This window comes from Equus caballus, chromosome 17 (genome assembly GCF_041296265.1).
Source record: "Equus caballus isolate H_3958 breed thoroughbred chromosome 17, TB-T2T, whole genome shotgun sequence".
Classification (NCBI taxonomy): Eukaryota; Metazoa; Chordata; class Mammalia; order Perissodactyla; family Equidae; genus Equus; species Equus caballus.
The window spans coordinates 46,234,114-46,255,514 of NC_091700.1; the positions used below are offsets into that span (position 1 = coordinate 46,234,114).

A 21,401-nucleotide genomic window follows, 5' to 3' on the forward strand; every position below is an offset into this window, starting at 1 on the left:
GGATACACGGGCACAAATGCTGAGGGCCGGCCTGGTGGTGCAGCGGTTAAGTTAGCGCGTTCTGCTTCGGTGGCCCAGGGTTTGCTGGTTCGGATCCCAGGTGCAGACCTACACACCACTTGTCAAGCCATGCTGTGGTAGGCATCCCACATATAAAGTAGAGGAAGATGGGCACAGATATTAGCTCAGGGACAGTCTTCCTCAGCAAAAAGAGGAGGATTGGCGGCAGATGTTAGCTCAGGGCTAATCTCCCTCAAAAAAAAAAAGGGGGGCATGAATGCTGAGCAAAGGTTTATGTAACTAGGGGATAACTTGGAGATGTATTAGTGAAAAGTGTATAAAACAATCTTATCAAACCATAGTATAGTGAAAAGTGTATAAAACAATCTTATCAAACCATAGTACTGTTATTAACTCTGCAAAGGGTTTCCCAAGGAAAATAAATAGCTATACAGAAAAGGAAAAATAGTCACAGCTTACTACGTGGCTCAGAGGTCAATAGTGTTTTCATCGTTTAAGCAAAGTCAGCTGAATCTTGATTTTACCCCTACGTCTATATTGGAAGAATGGGGAAGGATGGGAGGTGAGGGTGGGAGTTGGGTACAGAATATTGAAACTGAGCTTAGTCTGAATCTTAGACTATTAGTCTTAGACTATATTAAATAATATAGTCAATAGATAATGCTAAAATAAAAAAACCAAGTGGAAATATCAGGACTCGTTTTTAAAAATAAAGAATTGGAGGTAAATATGAAAGCAGTAATTTAGAAGCACTGAAAGTAGTAATTCCAAGGGGATAGGGCAGCTTTATTTTTTGTAACAAACATTATAGAACTTTTTGAACCCTAACTATACACAATCAAGTTTTGATATGATTTTTAAAATTGCATTTAAAAAGTTGTGAAGATGTTATACAAATGACTGAACTTTGGAAAATACTAGCCTAGAAGACGTTTAAGCTCTGACAGTCCGTGAATTGATCTAAAGAAACAGTGAATGACCACTCTCCATTGTTGTTTGTTCGTTGCCATAACACCCAGTCAGTTTAAGACACATGCATTTATTATACAAATTAAAGGGAATTATTTTGGGGATGGTGGTGCAGAGGATTATAACAGGGAGACATCGCAGTGTTTCATAAACCAAGGCTGAAAGATACCTAGGCCACTTGAAAAACTTGAAGCACTCATTTATAAAGGTTTATTTATACATTTTTGGCTAGTAAATACTACTCCACACTCCCCGGTTTTTAAACTTAATGATGATTTCTGGACTGGCTGGGACCAGGATGCATATAATACAGCCGCGAGGCTTTACTAGCTCCATTTCATGATATTTGTTAAATTGAAAATATATGAGGGATGGGTAGGCATCCATTATTAAACGAGATAAAGTATGTGAAATATTAGGTCCTGAGCAAACATTTGCTGCCTTCTCTTTCACCCACTCCCACGGGAAAGGAGGTTAATTGGCAATCACTCAAATTATGGCTAACCATTTATTGGGTTTCTGGAAGCTGGGACTAGAGTGATGGTCAGGATGTGGGGAGCTTCTTCCATAAAGCAGAGTCTGATGGCTGGAAGAATCTAGAATTATATCAGAAGAAAGGAAAAATTAGTGGGAAATGACTTGACTTTACACTCGATGGTTTGGAACATTCCAGAGTCGAGAGAAGTTCTTCTTGTCACACGTGATTTCATAATAATTACGGCCAGCTGTGCCTGGGCAATTCAGGTCAAGCCAGATGCCAAAACCCAACTCAAACACTTACAGGAAGATCCTCCTCATGAAAAGCCTCCTAACATCCTGTAGAAAATCAGAAAAGGTAAACTATGTTATCTCTTCCCATTCTGCCAAAATGTTCTTCTCCTGACTACTGATAACCTCTATGGTTTTCACTTGTGTATCTGAAGCTAACGTTAGTGATGTTCTATTGCGTATGCATGGAAGAATTCTTAAAAAGAAAAAAAAGCCTTCATTAACAACTTTTCCATTCTGTTGGGATTTGTTCGTGGATTCCTACCCTTACCCATAAGCCAGACCAACTCACCCATAAGTCACATATTTGTTGGCAGCCGTCTCAGCATCTCTGTGAGTTGAAGAGGAATTGAGTGGCTGGGGGGATGGGTTGGAAGGAGGGAGAGTTTTGCTATATGCTCTGTTGTAACTTTTGAATTTAGATGGAAAGATATGCAAAAATTTTCTAATCCACAAAGTAAGCGCTATTAAACAATTTTTTTTCAGTAGAAGAATACATTTGTTTGCTGACTGGCTTGCCTTAGCTATAGAAGTTTTAGTTGACATGAACTACACTTTAGAGACTGGAAAGTTATTTTCCTCCAAGTCATATAAATGATATTCTTTCTGTTGAATTGTGGATTTCTTGAAGTACATTAAATTGTGGATCCTTTCATCTCATGATTCTTTCACTCCTACTTCAGAACTATTATTTTTTAAGCTACAGCTAAGAAAGACTTCCAAGAAAGCATACGGCGTTTTGCCTCAGTAGCACTAAAGAAGGCCAGGCCTTAAAGTGGTATTGGGGGTTTGCCTGGTCCCAGGGCTCCTGCTTAACTCAAGCTGGCTTGCTCCTTCTCCAGGCTCCTGTTTCCATTGGTCACTTTGTTGTAGCTGAAGGGGAGGTGGAGCAAGAGCCCAGCTTGTCCTGCTATTTGCCATGGTGACTAACTTGGGGCTAAATGTAGAATTCACCGAATTCCTGAAGTTGACTCACTTCCATCCAAAACCCTTGGGTTGGGGTTGGAACTCAGCTCAGGCTTGCCAAGGGGCTGCTGGCTGTGGATGATCTTATCTGCACCAGTCCAGGGCTGTTCTCTGTCTTGGGGACGTGAATCCAGCTTGTTCTGGAACAAATTGATTTAAAAAAAATGGCTTAGATATTCTGAGGTGGGAAAGAGAATTCAGACAAGAATATTTGGAGTGGGTCTTAGACTCATCTGAGTTCCTTGACCAGTAGAAGCTCCAACAAAGTAGCCTCTTCCATCTGTCCCAGGACTGACCACAGTGTCAAAAGCACAGCAAGAAATAGACTGGCTTCAGAAGTGCAGGGAGCGCACACAACTGGATTCCCTGTTTTGGTTACCATCAACCACATTCCTGGATTCTTCTGATTCCTGCAACAGGATCAGTTTAGAGATACAATATTTTTCTTAAAGGCATTTTAGACTTTTTACTGAATAATTCAACAACGGGTAATGGAACTCAAATTATTGACCCCTAGGTTTCCCCTATTTGGGGAAAACATATACTCATTTTATAGATCAGTGGTCTCTAAAATGAGGTGTTTGTACTTAATGGATGTGCAAGGCAGTCTTTTGGAGCACAGTAAGAAAATATTTGAACTTAGATTTATTTTTGTCTAAAATAAAACAGAAATTAAGCTTTACTAGTATTTCCTAAATGAGTTGACACTGGTCTCCTCTCAGCCCACATGAGGGAAGGTCAGGTGTTCTGGATGATAGAGGAGAAAACTGGAGGAAATCCCATAATTTGGAAAGGTTAATGGCATCACCATAATTTAGTTTTTAGTGTACTGGGAAACACTGCAGTTTATGTGTGACAGGTTGCATGGATTTACAAGTTTTATAACCTAGTTTTGATAAAACCAACCCTTAGAAAAATAGGCTAATGGCATAAAAATATTTCTCTACTGGAATCAGACAGTAAAGCTAATAACAAAATGCAAGCGTAAGTAAACAACAAGAATATGGTAGTGCAGACACCTCTCTTCTTCATCCGTCATGTGAGGTAAAAATCAGGACCATCTTATTTAACTCATGGTCTCAACCAAAAATAGTAGTGAGAGCAGAATTATGGTTATTTCCTCTTTATCTCTTCCTTTTGAAATTTGTATTTTTGTAAATATTTTTTAATCTATATAATATGTTAAAGGAGTTTTATATGTATTTAATTTTATAAATAAACATTTCATGAGTGATCATGCTCAAACTTGTTTTACTGATAAAATGTGCCATCAGGGGCCAGCCCCATGGTCTGGTGATTAAGTTTGGTGTGCTCCACTTCAGTGGCCCAGGTTCAGTTCCCAGGCACAGACCTACACCACTTGTCAGTGGCCATGCTGTGGCAGTGACCCACATGCAAAATGGAGGAAGAATGGCACAGATGTTAGCTCAGGGGCAATCTTCTTCAAGCAAAAAGAGGAAGATTGGCAACAGATGTTAGCTCAAGGTAAACCTTCCTCAGGAAAAAAGAAAAGGGCAATCAAACAGTTTGGAAACTATTGTTAAAAAGAGGCAAGCTAAAGCAAAAGAATATTCAATTATTTCTCCAAACTCACAAAAAAAAAAAAAGAGTGAGAGCCAGAAATAAGTTCTATCCTTCTAGGGTCCCCATCACAGCAGGCTCTCACCTCTCAGGGTCTCTGTAATTCTCTAAACTGCTACCTCCTTAAAATATTCTTTCTAATATATGCGTGAATTAAATCTGTGAGGCAGTAAAACAATGCTGTGTAAAGAATAAAGGTCCTGGAGTCAGACAGCCCTGGGGTGTCACTGGGACCCTGCAAGGTACTAGCTCTGTAACTCTCAGAGTTTCACTTTTCTCATCTGTCAAGTGGGGGTAAATAACCACTCAGGGTCATTATGAGGATTAAGTGAATTAATAAATATAAAGTCTCTGGCTCCTGGTAGCCTTCCCTTCCCCACTCAATTATATTTTAATTATAATTCATAAAATTTAACTCTAGAGAGTGAGGTTGGTCCAAATACTTCCATAAGTCAGGAATCCTGTGGAAACAAATCATTCCCTCCATCCCTAATATGCTCTCACACACCACCCTACTCTACCTGAGACACCTGCACTAAAATTCTCCCCACACTCAACACTGAATCCCTCTAGGATGCTTCATGCTGCCAAAGAGCATGTCCAGTTTCCATGGACATGGAATACTAATGGACCATGACACTAGGAAACTGAGTACTGGAAATCATATCTCCTGGGGAGTTGTATCAGAATCTGAGGGGTGGTTGTTTGACAAAGTAGATCAATATAAAAGTGTAATTTTATATTTGTAAATAAAAAATACTTACAAAATATATGCTACAAAAGGTAAAACTCAACAAGCCATCTTGGACGGTGGGGGCATCCAGAAGAAACTGTGATTATAATGAGAGAAGAGAAAGAGTGAGGGAAGCCCCCATAAGTGGGCATTTCAGAAACAGGAGTGGGTTTGAGAGTTTTACGTGCATAAAAGGGGGACAAGTTTTTTAAAATGTTGAGCAAAAGGATAGGCAAAAGATTTGAATAGACACTTCACCAACAAGGACGTTCAGGTGGCAAATAAGCATAAAGAAAGATGCTCAACATCATTAATCATTGGGGACATACAAAATTAAAGTCACAGTGAGTATCACTACACACTTTCAGAATGGCTTAAAAACGAAAAAGAAAAAACTGAAAACAACAAGTGCTGATAACGATGAATTCTCATACTTTATTGGTAGGAATTCACAATGGTACAGCCACTTTGGAAAATAGTCTGCAAATTTTTTATAAGGTTAAATATATACTTAGTATACAACCGAGCAACCCCACTCCTAGATATTTACCCAAGTGAACTCAAAACTTACGCTTCTGCAAAACCTATACGTAGATGTTTATAGCAGCTTTACCATAATCACCCTAAACAAGAAACAATTCAGATGTCCTCCAACTGGCGAATAGATAAACTATGATATATCCTCACCCTGGAATACTACTCAGTTATAAAAAGGGGCAAACTATTGGTCCATACAACAACATGGATGAATCTCAAATACCTTTTGCTAGGAAAGAAGCTGGAACCTGAAGCCTACATATTGTATGATTCCATTTACATGACATTCTCAAGAAGGTAAAACTATCAGGACAATTGCTAAGAGTTGGGGATAGGAAAGGGGTTGACTGCAAAGCAGCAGCATGAAGGAATTGTCCTGTATGTTACTCTGGTGGTAGACACATACATGACTCTGTGCGTTTGTCAAAATCCATAGAACTGTATAGCCCAAAGGATGAATTTTGCTGCATGCAAATAAAAAAAAATCAACCAGCTTGTCAGAGGCTCAGGATGGCATGCAGATTGTGGTAAACGGATCTGGCAGTGTTACAAATGAATGGTTTAACCACGCTTAAGGGGGTGAGGAAGACAGGAGGCAATCTAAGTAACTGGAAAATAGTGTTTTGAGTGGATACTGTAAGGCTAAAGATAAGAAAGAACTGTACACAAACATTATACCATACTTGTGAGTAAGTTTGTCTCTCACAGGGTATGGGTTAGCAATTTTGAAACTATTTTACCTGTATACCAGGGTTGAACAAATAAATAGATATGTTGTAGATGATGAGGGCCAGCTACGAATAAGCAAAGAAAGAATGCTGGAACAAACCCTATGGTGCTGGACTGGGTAAGAAGTATTAGCGTTAACTCGTGTGTGTTTGTGTACTTTTAACGTATAATTAGACAGATCAGGGCTTCTCAACTTTGGCACTATTGACATTTTCAGCTGGATAATTCATTTTTTGTGCCTGTCCTGTGCATTACAGGATGTTTAGCAGCATCCCTAGCCTTTGCTCACCAGATCCCAGTAGCATCCTCCCCCAATCTGTCACATCCCAAAATGTCTCCAGACATTGCTAAATATCCCCTGAGGGAGGCAAAATTGCCCCAGATCGAGAAGCACTGAGTTAGATATATACAGAAGTAAATATAGACTTGCGTGGATACATGGGTTAGTATGTATACAATATTTCCTAGCTCTGTTCACTGAGGGCTTAGAAACAGTGACACACAAGCAAGACATGAACTCACCTACTTCCCAGATTTTGGTTTCTAAATACGATTCTCCAATGAAAGGCATTAGGGCTCCTTAGAGAAGTGGTTGACTCCAGGACTGGTGTAGGGAAAATACAAAATGAGTCTGAAGCATCTCCTGGTGCTACAAAATAAGAAAGTGATCAAAAAACAGAATGGGGGGCTTGTTGAAACCTGAAAGAGCTTCCAATAGCCAAGCTGGAACAATGTGAGCAAGAAGATAAATAACAAAATATTGGCTTATAATGCCAAGAACATAATAAATATTTATGAGTCTATAGTGTTGGAAATGACAGAAAGGACAACTCTTTATTCCAGAAGAATTCAAGATTATAAATGTAGAAGGAATGAAGAAAACCACGTAATCATTTGAACTCCACAGTAAGTCCTAAATTAATGCTAAATTAGTGGGTGAAAGTTTAAGGAGAAACATGATAGGAGAGAAACCTGGCAGACATTACCTTAACCAAATAATCAATGTTATCACCACCGGCAATTAAGACGTACCAATATTTTCTACTCCCTGATATGATGCAATGAGAAGGGCATATCACTTCTGTGGTGTTCTTCCCCCAAATCTATAACCTCAAGCTACCCAGGAGACAACATCAGACAAACCCAAACTGAGGGGCATTTTACAACATACCTGAGTAGTAGTCATCAAAACTGTCAAGATCCCAAAAGATAAAGAAAGACTAAGAAATTGTAACAGATTGTAAGAGACCAAGGAGATATGACAACTAAATGCAATGTGGTGTCTTGGAACAGAAAAAGGACCTTAATGGAAAACTGGGGAAATCTGATTAAAGTGTGTAGTTCAGTCAACAGTCTTGTATCAGTGCTAATTTCTTAATTTTGCTAATGGCATCATGGTCATGTAAGGTGTTAACGTTAGAGGAATTGAGTGAAGACTATACGAGAACTCTCTGGAATGACTATTTTTGCAGCTCTTTTAAAGTCTAAAATTATACAAAAATTAAAAAGTTTTTTGAAAGACGAGACTCACGAAATATTCTTCTGCATGAGATGCTCAGTCTAATTATAACACACAAATTATATTCCAATTGCTATTCACTAGCCTTAAAAATGAGTAAATATTCTACAACCTTCTACCAAAGGTACATGGTAATTAAGGTAATTAAGAAACTCTGAGAAGCCCTGTCCACCATATGTTCTTTGGTGTCAATAACTTTTAAGGAATAGAACGTTCAATCCTATTTTTCATGGATCTTTAAAACATGCCATATTTTTTTCCTATAAATTGAGAGTCTGATAGAACCTAAAAAAGAGGATATAGCTCCAAAGTACTTCTTAGAATCATGTTTTTATTGAGATAATTTACATATAATGTTATATTAGTTTCAGGTATACAACATAATGATTCAATGTATGTATACACAGTCACGTGTTGCTTAATGCTGGGATATGTCTTGAGAAATGAGTCGTTGTGCGAACACCATGGAGTGTACTTACACAGACCCGGGTGGCATAGCCCACTACACACCTAGGCTGCATGGTACTAACCTTATAGACCACCGCCGTGTACGTGGTCTGTCATTGACTGAAACGTCATTACGTGGCAGCATGACTGCACTGGGAAATGCTTACCATATAAGTCTAGTTAATATCCATCACCACACATAGTTACAATTTTTTTTTCTTGTGATGAGAACTTTTAGGATCTACTCTCTTAGCAACTTTCAAATATACAATACAGTATTATTAACTATAGTCACCATGCTGTGCATTACATCCCCAGGACTTAGTTACTTTATCACTGGAAGTTTGTACCTTTTGACCACCTTCACCATTTTTCTCACCCTTCCCCTCTCCCCCCGACACCTCTGTCAATCACTAATCCATTCTCTGTATCTATGAGTTCTGGGTTTTCTTTTGTTTTTTGTTTTTGTTTTTGGATTTTACATATAAGTGACATCATAGAGAATTTGTCTTTGTCTGATCTATTTCACTTAATATAATACCCTCAAGGTCCATCGATATTGTTGCAAAAGCAAGATTACCTTCTTGTTTATGACTAAATAATATTTCACGTTATATATATACACACACATCACCTTTCCTTTATCCATTAATCCATCCATCCATCCATGGACACTTAGGTTGCTTCCATGTCTTGGCTATTGTAAATAATGCTGCAATGAACAAAGGGTGCATATCTTTTTGAGTTAGTCTTTTCATTTCCTTCCGATAAATACTCAGAAATGGAATTGCTGGATCATATGGTAGTTCTATTTTTAATTTTTTGAGGAACCTGTATACTGTTTTCCATAGTGGCTGCACCGATTTACATTCCCACCAACAGTGCACAAGGATTTCCTTTTCTCCACATCCTTACCAACACTTGTTATTTCTTTTCCTTTTGATATAGCCATTCTAACAGGTATGAGGTGATATTTCATTGTGGTTTTGATTTGCATTTCCCCGATGATGAGTGATGTTGAGTGCCTTTTCATGTGCCTGTTGGCCATTTGTGTGTCTATTCTAATCCTCTGCCCATTTTTAAATCAGATTGTTTTTTGCTATTGAGTTTTATGAGTTCTTTATATATTTTGGATTATAACTCCTTATCAGATATATGATTTGAAAATATTTTCTTCCATTCAGTGGGTTGCCTTTCATTTTGTTGATAATGTCCTTTGCTGTGAAGAAGCTTTTTAGTTTGACGTAGTCCCACTTGTTGATTTTTGCTTTTGTTGCCTTTGCTTTTGGTTTGAAATCCAAAAGATCATCGCCAAGACTGACGTCAAGGAGGTTACTGCCTACGTTTTCTTCTGGGAGTTTGATGGTTTCAGGTCTTACATCAACAGTTTGATATAACCTAAAAAAGAGGATGCGGCTCCAAAGTAGTTGTCAGAATCATTTTGAATGAAAATGAAAAGAGATGTACCACTTCACTTTTTTTCCTGGTAAAACCACTTCTCTTCTTCCTCCTGTAAGCATTTTTCACCAGATTTTCATGTGGTCAACCCAAAATGTGCAACACTGCAAGAGGGCTAGTCAGAAAGGGGACCTGGAGCCACCAGAAGAGTAGGGCAGAGAGCCAGACCCTACATCAGAGATAGAGGTGTTGAAGACAGTCAAGAAGAATGGCTCACTTCTCACTTCTGCTGAGCACCCACCGTGGTCCAGACACTGCACGGAGAGTTCTGGGCTGATTTCACATCGTTCCTCACAACAGCCCCCATGGTACTCTTAGTGCTGTCCCAGCTTGGTGGATGAGATAAGTGAGGCTGAGGACAGCTGAGTGACTTGCCCAAGGCCACACAGCTACAAGTAGCAGAGCCAGGTCTTGAAATGAAACAATCTAATGTCGTAGCCAACACCAGTGCCTCTTCTTCTCAAGTCTTGAAAGAGATTGCAGAGGTTAAGCGGTCTAAGGCTGAGAAACCAGGAATTCATTCCAGGGGCTAGCGTCTGGCCATCTGTGATCAGTAGTAAGACAGGGGCTGGAAGTCAGACCAGATGAGCAGGGTCAAGGCAGGGAGAGGACCTAGAGTTTGGCGGTCAAGAGAATGACTCCAGTGGCTGGGCAAAATTCGCCCTTCTCCTTAGGCAGGGAATGTTTGCTCCAGGGACTTTTTTTTTCTTCCTGGCAGCAGGAACTGATGGTGAGTGTGAGGCGTGCTGACCTGCCATTGTGTGAGGAAGGACGCAGTGAAGCCGAATGGTTAGGAGCATAGGATAGGACTCACGCTGATGTTACCTGAGCCCAGGCTCTGAGCCTGAACTGCTGTGTTACGTTGAACAACTTAGTCACCTCTCTGAACCTCAGAATCCCCAACTGTAAAATGGAGATCCTAATTGTGAACCAGATCATGTTCCTCCTCTACTCAAAACCTTCCAGTGTCTGATCACACCCAGAACAAAGTCCCAAAGCCTACAAGGTCCCAAGTGATCTGGCCCCTGTGTCCTACCCAACCTCTCTTCCTACTTCTTTCTCCTGTTGCTCCAGCCACGCCGCCCTCTTTGCTTTTCCTCCTACACTGGCTCAGTGTCACCTCAGTAGACAGTTTTGAAAACTACTCTTCAGGTAGTCTTGCAGTAGGGGTTGCCTCTGCCTGGAATGCTCTTCCCTCAGATTCATACATGGTTCATTCCTTCATTCATCCAGGCTTCTGTTCAGGGTCCTTCCCCGCCCACCCTCCCCTTTCCCCCATTATCCTTCTCCATCCCCTTCACCCCCTTCCTCTGCTTTGTGTTTCCACCTAGTCCTCACCACCGGACATTGCGTTTCAGAGCCATGCATTTATCTGCTGTTGTCTTCATATCTCACTTGAATGTCAGCCCAGCTCCTTGAGAACAGTGACTGTCATTTGTTTAAATGATTGTATTCCCAGTGCCTACCTCATAGCTGGTACTCAAATATTTGATGAGGGAATGAATGGGGCCTTTCTTGTAACGCTATTATGGAAAATAAAATCAGATAATGCACATAAAATGCTTGTTAGCACTCCGTATTAAAGCGGACGGCAGAAGTGGTTTGATTCAGGCTGAAAATGGGATAAGAGAACTAGGAATATAGGGAAGTTCTTACCTGTTGGCATGAAAACTAGAAAAGAGACACCAATTTAAAATTTCATTGTTATGAAATTCTAGAAAAGGCACTATGCCACATAAAGAGGAATAGTGACATTGACTGAAAAGATTAGACATTTGATCGGATGAAAACAGGTCAGAAATTTCTTCTTTTTCCCAGTTCTCATACCTTCTGTAACCAAATACTCTCCAAATTGTGCCACATTTTCATTTTTATTGGTGGCAGCATAAGACATTCTTCACGCATTGGTACACATGACAGATGTAATTTTTAGAGCTGGTATTTGAAACCCAGCTCTGACACGGGCAGACAAATCTGCTTCTCAGAGGACCTGAGCTAGCACATCATTTTCCCCCTGGATTATTGCAAAAAGAGTCCCAACTCTTTGCCTTCAATTTCTTGCTTCTCTTAAAGATCCGTCTCAGATTATCTTCCCAAAGCGAGGGACAGAGCACATTCCTGAACCAGCTGTGCAACACCACTGCCTACCAAATAGCACAGAGACTCCCTACACTTCCATCGCAGCCTTCCACCATCCCACTCCACGTGCCTTCCCAGCCTCATACCAGATCCCTCCGTAGCCTCTGGCTTCCAGACAGAGTGTATCTCTCACTGTTCGCTGCTCCCTAGGCAGTTATTTGCATTTGCACCTGTGTCCTTATTCCTTAACCTAAAGCCCCTCTCTACCACTCACCCCACCAGCAAAATTCTGCCCAAGGCCTAGTTCAAACGTGCACTCTTGTGACTTTGAAGCTTTCCTGCATCCTACTCCTACCCTTTTCTTGTTCTTCAATTGTACACAATTCGTTTTGTGTGTTTTTTTTCACAATTTGAGCAATGTTTTTAAAATTATCTTTTTTTAAAATTGAGGTAACATTGGTTTATAACATTATATAAGTTTCAGGTGTACATCATATTTCATTTTCTGTGTGGACTACATCACGTTCACCATCCAAAGACTAATTACCATCTATCACTGTACACATGTGCCTAATCACCCCTTTCGCCCTCCTCCCTCCCTCTTTCCCCTCTGGTAACCACCAATCCAATCTATGTCTCTACGTGTTTGTTTGTTATTTTTATCTTCTATTTATAAGGGAGATCATATGGTATTTGACTTTCTCCTTCTGATTTATTTAGCTAGCATAATGCCCTCAAGTTCCATCCATGTTGTCACAAAAGGCCGGATTTCATCATTTCTTACAGCTGAGTAGTATTCCATTGTGTAAATATACCACATCTTCTTTATCCATCCATCCCTTGATGGGCACCTAGGTTGCTTCCAAGTCTTGGCTATTGTGAATAATGCTGCAATGAACATAGGGGTGCATGTATCTTTACACATTTGTGTTTTCATGTTCTTTGGATAAATACCCAGCAGTGGAATAGCTGGATCATAGGGTAGTTCTATTTTTAATTTTTTGAGGAACATCCATACTGCTTTCCATAGTGGCTGCACCAGTTTGCATTCCTACCAGCAGTGTATGAGAGTTCCCTGTTCTTCACATCCTCTCCAACACTTATTTCTTGTCTTGTTAATTATAGTCATTCTGATGGGCCTGAGGTGATATCTCGTAGTTTTGCTTTGCATTTCCCTAATAATTAGTGATGTTGAACATATTTTCATCTGCCTGTTGGCCATCTGTATATCTTCGTTGGAAAAATATCTGTTCAGATCTTTTGCCTATTTTTTAATTGGGTCATGAGTTTTTTTGTTGTTGCGATGTATGAATTCTTTGTGTATTTTGGATATTAACCCCTTGTCAGATATATGGTTTGCAAATATCTTCTCCCAATTGTTAGGTTGTCTTTTCGTTTTGTTGATGGTTTCCTTTGCTCTGCAGAAGGTTTTTAGTTTGATGTAGCCCCATTTGTTTATTTTTTTCTATTGTTTCCCTTGCCTGGTCAGACATGCTACTTGAAAATATGCTGCTGAGACTGATGTCGTAAAGCATATTGCCTACTTTCTTCTAGAAGTTTTATGTTTCAGGTCTTACATTCAAGTCTTTAATCCATGTTGAATTGATTTTTGTGCATGGTGTAAGACAATGATCTACTCATTCTTTTGCATGTGACTGTCCAGTTTTCCCAACACCATTTATTGAAGAGACTTTCCTTTCTCCATTGTACATTCTTTGCTCCTCTGTCAAAAATTAGCTGTCCATAGATGTGCGGGTTTATTTCTGGGCTCTCGTTTCTTTCTTTTTTTTTTTTTGAGGAAGATTAGCCCTGAGCTAACTGCTGCCAGTCCTCCTCTTTTTGCTGAGGAAGACTGGCCCTGATCTCACACCCATGCCCATCTTCCTCTACTTTATATGTGGCATGCCTACCAGAGCATGGCGTGCCAAGTGGTGCCATGTCCACACCCGGATCCGAACCGGTGAACCCCGGGCTGCCAAAGTGGAATGTGTGAACTTAACCACTGTGCCACTGGGCTCTTGTTTCTGTTCCATTGATCTGTGTGTCTGTTTTTGTGCCAGTACCAGGCTGTTTTGATTTACTATAGCTTTGTAGTATATTTTGAAATCAGGCAGTGTGATACCTCCAGTTTTGTTCTTTTTTCTCAGGATTGCTTTGGCTATTTCAGGATCTTTTGTTGTTCCATATAAATTTTAGGAGTCTTTGTTCTATTTCTGTGAAAAATGTCATTGGAACTTTGATAAGGATTGCACTGAATCTGTAGATTGCTTTAGGAAGTATGGACATTTTAACTATGTTAATTCTTCTAATCCGAGAGCACAGGATATCTTTCACTTCTTTGAGCCTTCTTCAATTTCTTTCAACAATGTTTTATAGTTTTCAGTGTAAGGGGCTTTCACCTCCTTAAAGGCTAAATTTATTCCTAGGTATTTTATTCTTTTTGTTGCAATTGTAAACAGGACTGTATTCTTATTTTCTCTTTCTGCTACTTCATTGTTAGTGTACAGAAACACAACTGATTTTTGTATATTGATTTTGTATCCTGCAACTCTATAGTATTCATTTGTTATTTCTAAAAGTTTTTTGGTGCATTCTTTAGGGTTTTCTATATATAAAATCATATCATCTATAAATAGTGACAGTTTCACTTCTTCCTTTCCAGTTTGGATCCCTTTTCTTTCTTTTTCTTGCCTGATTGCTCTGGCTAGGACTTCCAATACTATGTTAAATAAGAGTGGTGAAAGTGGGCATCCTTGTCTGGTTCCTGTTCTTAGAGGGATAGCTTTCAGTTTTCTCCGTTTAGTATGATATTAGCAGTGGGCTTTTCATATATGGCCTTTATTATGTTGAGATACCTTCCTTGTATGCCCATTTTATTCAGAGTTTTTGTCATAAATAGATGCTGTATCTTGTCAACGGCTTTCTCTGCATCTATTGAGATGATCACGTGATTTTTATTCTTCATTTTGTTAATGTGGTTTATCACGTTGATTGATTTGCAGATGTTGAACCATCCCTGGAATAAATCCCACTTGATCATGGCGAATGATCTTTTAAATGTACTGTTGTAATTCTATTTGCTAGTATTTTGTTGAGGATTTTCACATTGATGTTGGCCTGTAATTTTATTTTATTGTGTTGTCCTTGTCTGGCTTTGGTACCAGGGTAATGTTGCCCTGATGGAATGAGTTAGTAAGCTTCCCTGCCTCTTCAGTTTTTGAAAGAGTTTGAGAAGGATAGATATTAAGTCTTCTTTGAATGTTTCGTAGAATTGACCAGGGTAGCCATCTGGTCCTGGACTTTTATTTTTTGGGAGGTTTTTGACTACTGTTTCAATCTCCTTACTAGTGATTGGTCTATTCAATTCTCTATTTCTTCTTGACTCAGTTTTAGAAGATTGTATGATTCTAGGAATTTATCCGTTTCTTCTAGATCATCCAATTTGTTGGTATATAGTTTTTCATAGTATTCCCTTATAATCTTTTGTATTTCTGAGGTGTCCATTGTAATATCTCCTCTTTCATTTATGATTTTATTTATTTGAGCTTTCTCTCTTTTTTCTTGGTGAGTCTAGCTAAAAGTTTATCAATTTTGTTTATCTTTTCAAAGAACTAGCTGTTCGCTTCATTGATTTTTTCCTATTGTTTTTTAGTCTCTATTTCATTTATTTCTGCTTTGATTTTTATTATTTCCTTCCTTCTACTTATTTTGGGCTTTGTTGGTTCTTCTTTTTCCAGTTCCTTTAGGTGCACTGTTAGATTGTTTATTTGAGATTTTTCTTGTTTGTTGAGGTAGGCCTTTATTGCCATAAACTTCCGCTTTTACTGTATTCCATAAATTTTGGCATATTGTATTTTCATTTCATTTGTCTTTCATTTGTATTTTTTGATTTCTCCTTTGATTTCTTTGTTACTCAACAGTAGTTCAGTAGCATTTTGTTTAATCTCCACATATTTGTGGCTTTTTCAATTTTCTTCCTGTAGTTGATTTCTAGTTTCATACTGTCATGGTCAGAAAAGACCATTTTGCATTGCTTTACTTGGTGTTTTGTATCTCTCTCTTCTACTATAGCCACGGTTCTTGCGGGCAGAGACTGTGTCTTATTCTTTTTGGTAAACCTTCAGGAATTTGTATAAAGTGGGTGATCCGCAGAGATCTGCACATTCCCTCTGCAGCTCACTTAGCCCCTGTGGTGGGTTTAATATTGATGGAGAGGCCACTGTGAGGTAGGCCCCGGTGGAGCTCAGCGGTGTCTACTCTGCCATTCACATCTTCAATGAGATATGTAACAAAACTAATTACATGAACTTGGTTTTAATTTTTTAATGAAAATCTAGATAAAATATAGCAGCTGTCTGGGGGGAGAAAATAGACCAAAGCATCAGGCAAGCCCACAGATGACAAATGGTGCTATTAATCCTTTAGTATCTTTTGATTTTATGACCTTCTAAAGCTCATATTTATCCCTTCATTTGGCACAGCAGTTACTTCACTAGTACAGAATGGCAGTGTCAGTGTTTGTTACAGGATGGGGATGCGGTGGTGCATTTATACAACTGAGCTTAAAGCAGGGGGTGGGAAAGAATGATTAAGAAAGTTACATAATGTTAATTGGATGTTATTTTTAAATGTAAAGAATTAGAAACTACGTAAGTCTTCATCAATTGAGCAATATTAAATAAATTGCAGTATATCCACATCTTGTTAACACGTTGTACTATCATGGGAAAATATGCATAATATGTAATTCAGTGAAAAGGGCAAGTTGCTAAACAATACGTATGGTATGATACAATTTATGTTGGAAAAAACTTTCTATTTAAGTGCACGTAAATGTAAATAAAAAATATAAATTGTGTATATACATATAGCCACACACGCATATACATCACACACACACACATATAAATAATGTATTTTTTTTTCAGGAAAAACATGTACATTAGCTGTTAACAGCAGTTACCTCTAAGAAAAAGCAGTGGAGAGGAAGCGCAAGTGGGGGAAAGGGAGGGATAATGTTCAGTTTTTAGTCTTTATATTTCTGTGTTATTTGAACTCGTTATCATAAATGTATATTATGTTTGTGGTTAAAAACAACAAGACCACCAGCAGATCATTAAAAGAGAGAGGAAGTTCCCTGGGCAGAAGTGTGTCAGAATTGCAGTAAACACACAGAGGACACAGAAACCTGGAGAATGGAGCAGTCAGTGGGCCACATGGAGAGCTGAAGCCACTGTCCTGTTTTAGGATCTCTCCCTGCTGCCGTGGAACATGAACTTGTCACCACTGACCCTTACATTAACATAAGCCCAGGAAGAAACCTGCACATTCACCTGCCTGGTCACCATTGCTCCTAAATCGAGAACAAAGTGTTTTCTCTCCTGTTGGAAACATCTTCATGAGAGGATTCAAGGGTCTACCTTGGGAATGCAGGCTGGAATTCACTCACCATTCTTCCCAATGTTGAATCTAGGCCAGTCTGGCAGTATTTCAGTGTGTTCCATTCACATCTGAGCCTCCAGAAAGGACACCTGATCAAGACCTTTTCTATAAGCATTCATAAACAATTTCGAAGGATATCCTTGAGTTATGCTCTGGTGTTTCATTTTCTAGGTAAAGTCTCAATTCATCTTTCCTCCTACTACATATCTAGTGACTCTCAGATTCTGCTCAAAGCGAGATTTCACGGGTTGTTTTTGTGCAAAGTTGGTACAAGAGACAGAGCCTGGAGGCTGGCTTTGCCCCGAGCCTTCTGTGCAACCTTGAACAGAGCTGTTTTCTTCTCTGCACTTCAGTGTGCTTATCTGCTAAATGAAAGGGTTGTACCAGAAGATCTCTCCCTGCTGATGATCTCCAGCATCTTCATAAGCACTAATATTTATATTCCAATCTATGAACCTTTGAATAAACATACGTTCTCTACCCAGGGCTGTGTGGGGCGTGGTGAGGTCCACAAACTTATAGTACAAATGCATTGTCTAAACCCTTTCTCTTTGGATTGCTCCCTTGTCCTTCTTCTGAAGCCAAAAACTAAACCTCATGGTGCTATAATCTGATACAGAATCTGACCAAGTGGCAAGCTCAGATAGCAGCGAAAAGCTACAGAAGGAGAGACACCCGGTCTGCTGTGTTCAAAGAGGGACGCCCATTGCCCAGCACCACATCTGGCTCTCAGGAGGTGTGCAATGCAAGTTCTCAAACAAATAAAGTAATGCATAAATGATGTCACCAGCTAAGAGAAAGGCCAACTGCTTAGAGAAAAGAACGAGCTGCCTGAACGGGACCTTGCAGGCCCACTTGAAGGTTGTGTGGGCCCCTGGCACTCTGGCAGCCCTGAATTGCCTTCTCTTCCTGGGAAGTTCTCCCTGATTGACTGAGAATTTCCTGAGGTGCAGCAAGTGACTAAGAGAACCCTTGGCACCCTCTGAGCCTGGCTACACCCCTGCACAGAATGTTCTTGAAGCAAGGCAGTTTTAATCCATTGCCAACTAGAACCATTTATTTTTCAATTACAGTAGAGAGGTGAACTAATGCTACTGAAAAGATGCAAATGAAGGTTTTTCTCTATCTGTTTTAGTGAGTAGATGCTACACATTTAAAGGCAATTCATTGCATTAAAAAAAAAAGCTTGAACGATGCTTGGAAAGTTATTTTGTTATTGTAAGCAGTTAACCGAATTTGTCTATCATTTAGTTTATCCTTTATTTGGTTAGTAAGTTTTTTCTTCAAAGACAGCACAAAGATAAACTTCAGCCAACTTTAACTATCACAAATACCCAAATTCAGTCATTCAAATTAATTTATTAGGAAAATCATTTATTAACTTTCACATTCAACTCTTCCAGAGGCTTCTACCTACTTATTTGTGGAGGCGTTCTTCCCTTGTCAACTCGTATTTTACTGTAATCTCTCTGATTTCTAATTCTTTTCTTTTTCTGCCGATCCTTTGCTCCTGCTAGATTTTCTAGTTTTAACTCCTCATAACATCTCATTGCCTAATGGCACCATGCCTCACTGCTCCTGGTACTTCTGAAATGTTGAGTTTTCCCCTTACATGCGTGTGCTCCCAGCAAAGCAACACATATGAAGAAAGGACCCAAATGTAGTTTAGTCTCTTTTTAATGCCTTCTTTTTGCTCACCAAAGTGGTATGAGACTGGCCACTCTGCGTTATGGTCAAAGTGAGAAAGAAGGAAGCAACGAGGTAGCATGGCCTAGGAGGGGGCAAAAGCTTGACTAGTGGTCAGTGGAGCAGGACTATGACTTAGAAAACACTAGTTCACCTTTCTGGGCCTCAGTTTACCATTGGTAAAAAGAGGCTATTGAAGCCACTGGCCTCTGTGTTTCCAGCTCTGATTTTCCACCGTGTTGTGAGAGGCAGCATGTGGGAGTAGCTGGTATGACTGAGAAGCCATTTTAGGTCAACCAGAAAAGGATAAAGTAAATCTTGAGATTCATGTAATCACCTCAGTTCCTGGAGAGTTTAGGAAATTATGGTTTAAAAACAAAAAGCCCTAAGTTGCAGTCCTGTACTCACTGATTAAAAAAAAAAAAAAAAAAAAAAAGTTAAGTCAGTATTTTCCTTAAAAAAAAAAAAAAAGACTATAAACAGCATGTTTTGAGGTGAAAGAAAAGTAAACAAGAATGAAAAAATGTTTATTAAGATTAAAAAATTTTCAGTCACATGATTGTTCGGGAACACAAAAGCCTTCCCTGTTTTTGTCACTCAGCGGCCTGTGATTTAAAGCTGCTGACACACCAGCCGCTCACAGTGACACTGTCCCCCCTTGCTCCCCGCAGTCCTAGCAGACACTCATTTGTATGTATGGTTTCAGCCTGTCTGCAGCGTCTGGCCAAAGGGACAGATACTAATGGCATATGTTAATTACTATCCAACAACTTCCTTTCATTAGAGTGTTTATTAACATTCTCACTTCTGCCCATTGAACCAGCTGGCACGAGGATACGCTGGCAGCCCTGAGTTCACGTGCTGTTTTCACTGTGGGCTCACAAGATAGAGTAGATTTTTCCTTTTGGATAATGAAACGTTTTCTGTTTCTCTCTCAGCTGAGAGCTTTCTGAGATGCCCAGAAGATGACATGAAAATAATAACTTGGAAACAAATGTCTTGCTGTTGTCTCCCATCTTCAGAGCTGTTCTAGATATATTTTAGCATGATAGGTATCCATCCATCTGTTTAGACGTCTCTTCTTTATCATTAATGAGCACTAAATAACCTTCGTTCTAACCGTGTATACCCAGAAGCGATGAAATAATATGTATATTAGTGAGAATATAAACTATTTTAGGAGGAACACCAACTTTCTCTAAATACATCTCTAGACTAGATTTCTCAGTAGCATGACAAGACACAGTTCACTAAAATTTAGAGGAATGGGGAGTGGAGGTAGGGGGAGAGTAAAGAAAGCTGGGGAAAAGGTGTGACAGGCCAAAACTTTGGCCAGCATGAAGAGCCATGAACAGACATACTTTCAAATTTAATAATAACAACACCATTAACCGTAAAGAACTTTTTAGATCTTTCTATTTCATTGGTTGCACATGTCCCTTTAAAGTGCCCTGAGGAGGGAAATGGACAAGTCACCACCAGAATGACAAAGCAGGAATGACACAGTAAACAAGTGTTTTCCAGCGTTCTCACCCAGTGACATCCCCCAGCAATCACTTGTCACAGAATATCAAATGTAGGAGAGAGTTCGAGCAGAATGCTAACGAGGCAGTTCTTAGACAGTTGCTTTGTCGGGAAATCACAGTGGACCACTTTCAAGGGGATCAGAAGTTTTTTTTCTCAAAAAACTTGCCACAAATATTAGACTAATGGGTTTTTTGCTTTCATGTTAGAACACAGCTTTCGAATACCATGTAAAGAATAGTGATTTTGCCAAGGGAGTTTCACAGTTGCAAAAGACATGGGGCTTTTGTAACTTCTTTTTAAATTAAAGCTAAAGCAGGCCTGTGCTTTGTGTTATTAATCCTGGGAGGAGGCCACACTCCTTTCTCTTCTCACCCCTCATGGCCCAGCCACCAGACCCAACCAGCTCCCAAGGTTATGTGATCTAAAGCTAAGGCCATGCTTCGTCACACGCCCTGCATGGGTCTGTTGCCAAGGAGCTCTGGGAAGGAAAGTCTTTGGCATTTGCTGGGAGTGGGCAGATAATGGAGTACCAGCCATGGCAAGGATGCTTTAGTGAGAAGTATTCATTTAATCAACAAATATTTGTTACTTACAAACAAATCTGATATTTAGCTGTTATGCACCAGTATGTCTATACTTACTCGTTTTTTTTTTTTTTTTAAAGATTTTATTTTTTCCTTTTTCTCCCCAAAGCCCCCCGGTACATAGTTGTGTATTCTTCGTTGTGGGTTCTTCTAGTTGTGGCATGTGGGACGCTGCCTCAGCGTGGTCTGATGAGCAGTGCCATGTCCGCGCCCAGGATTCGAACTAATGAAACACTGGGCCGCCTGCAGCGGAGCGCATGAACTTAACCACTCGGCCACGGGGCCAGCCCCTATACTTACTCGTTTTTAAAATATCAAAATACTTCCATACTGATTGATAAAATGTCACTACCCT

The 21,401-nt window shown here is 39.6% G+C and overlaps 1 long non-coding RNA gene across 1 annotated transcript; it reads right to left on the reverse strand.

Annotated features, from left to right (window-relative positions):
• Nucleotides 1–3,020: 3,020 nt before the first annotated feature.
• On the reverse strand, nucleotides 3,021–6,954 carry LOC138918408 (uncharacterized). Its single transcript, XR_011427797.1, has 3 exons — nucleotides 6,827–6,954; nucleotides 5,070–5,135; nucleotides 3,021–3,134 (listed from the first exon to the last, which is right to left on the reverse strand). It is a non-coding gene; the product is annotated as an uncharacterized lncRNA (long non-coding RNA).
• Nucleotides 6,955–21,401: the final 14,447 nt, after the last annotated feature.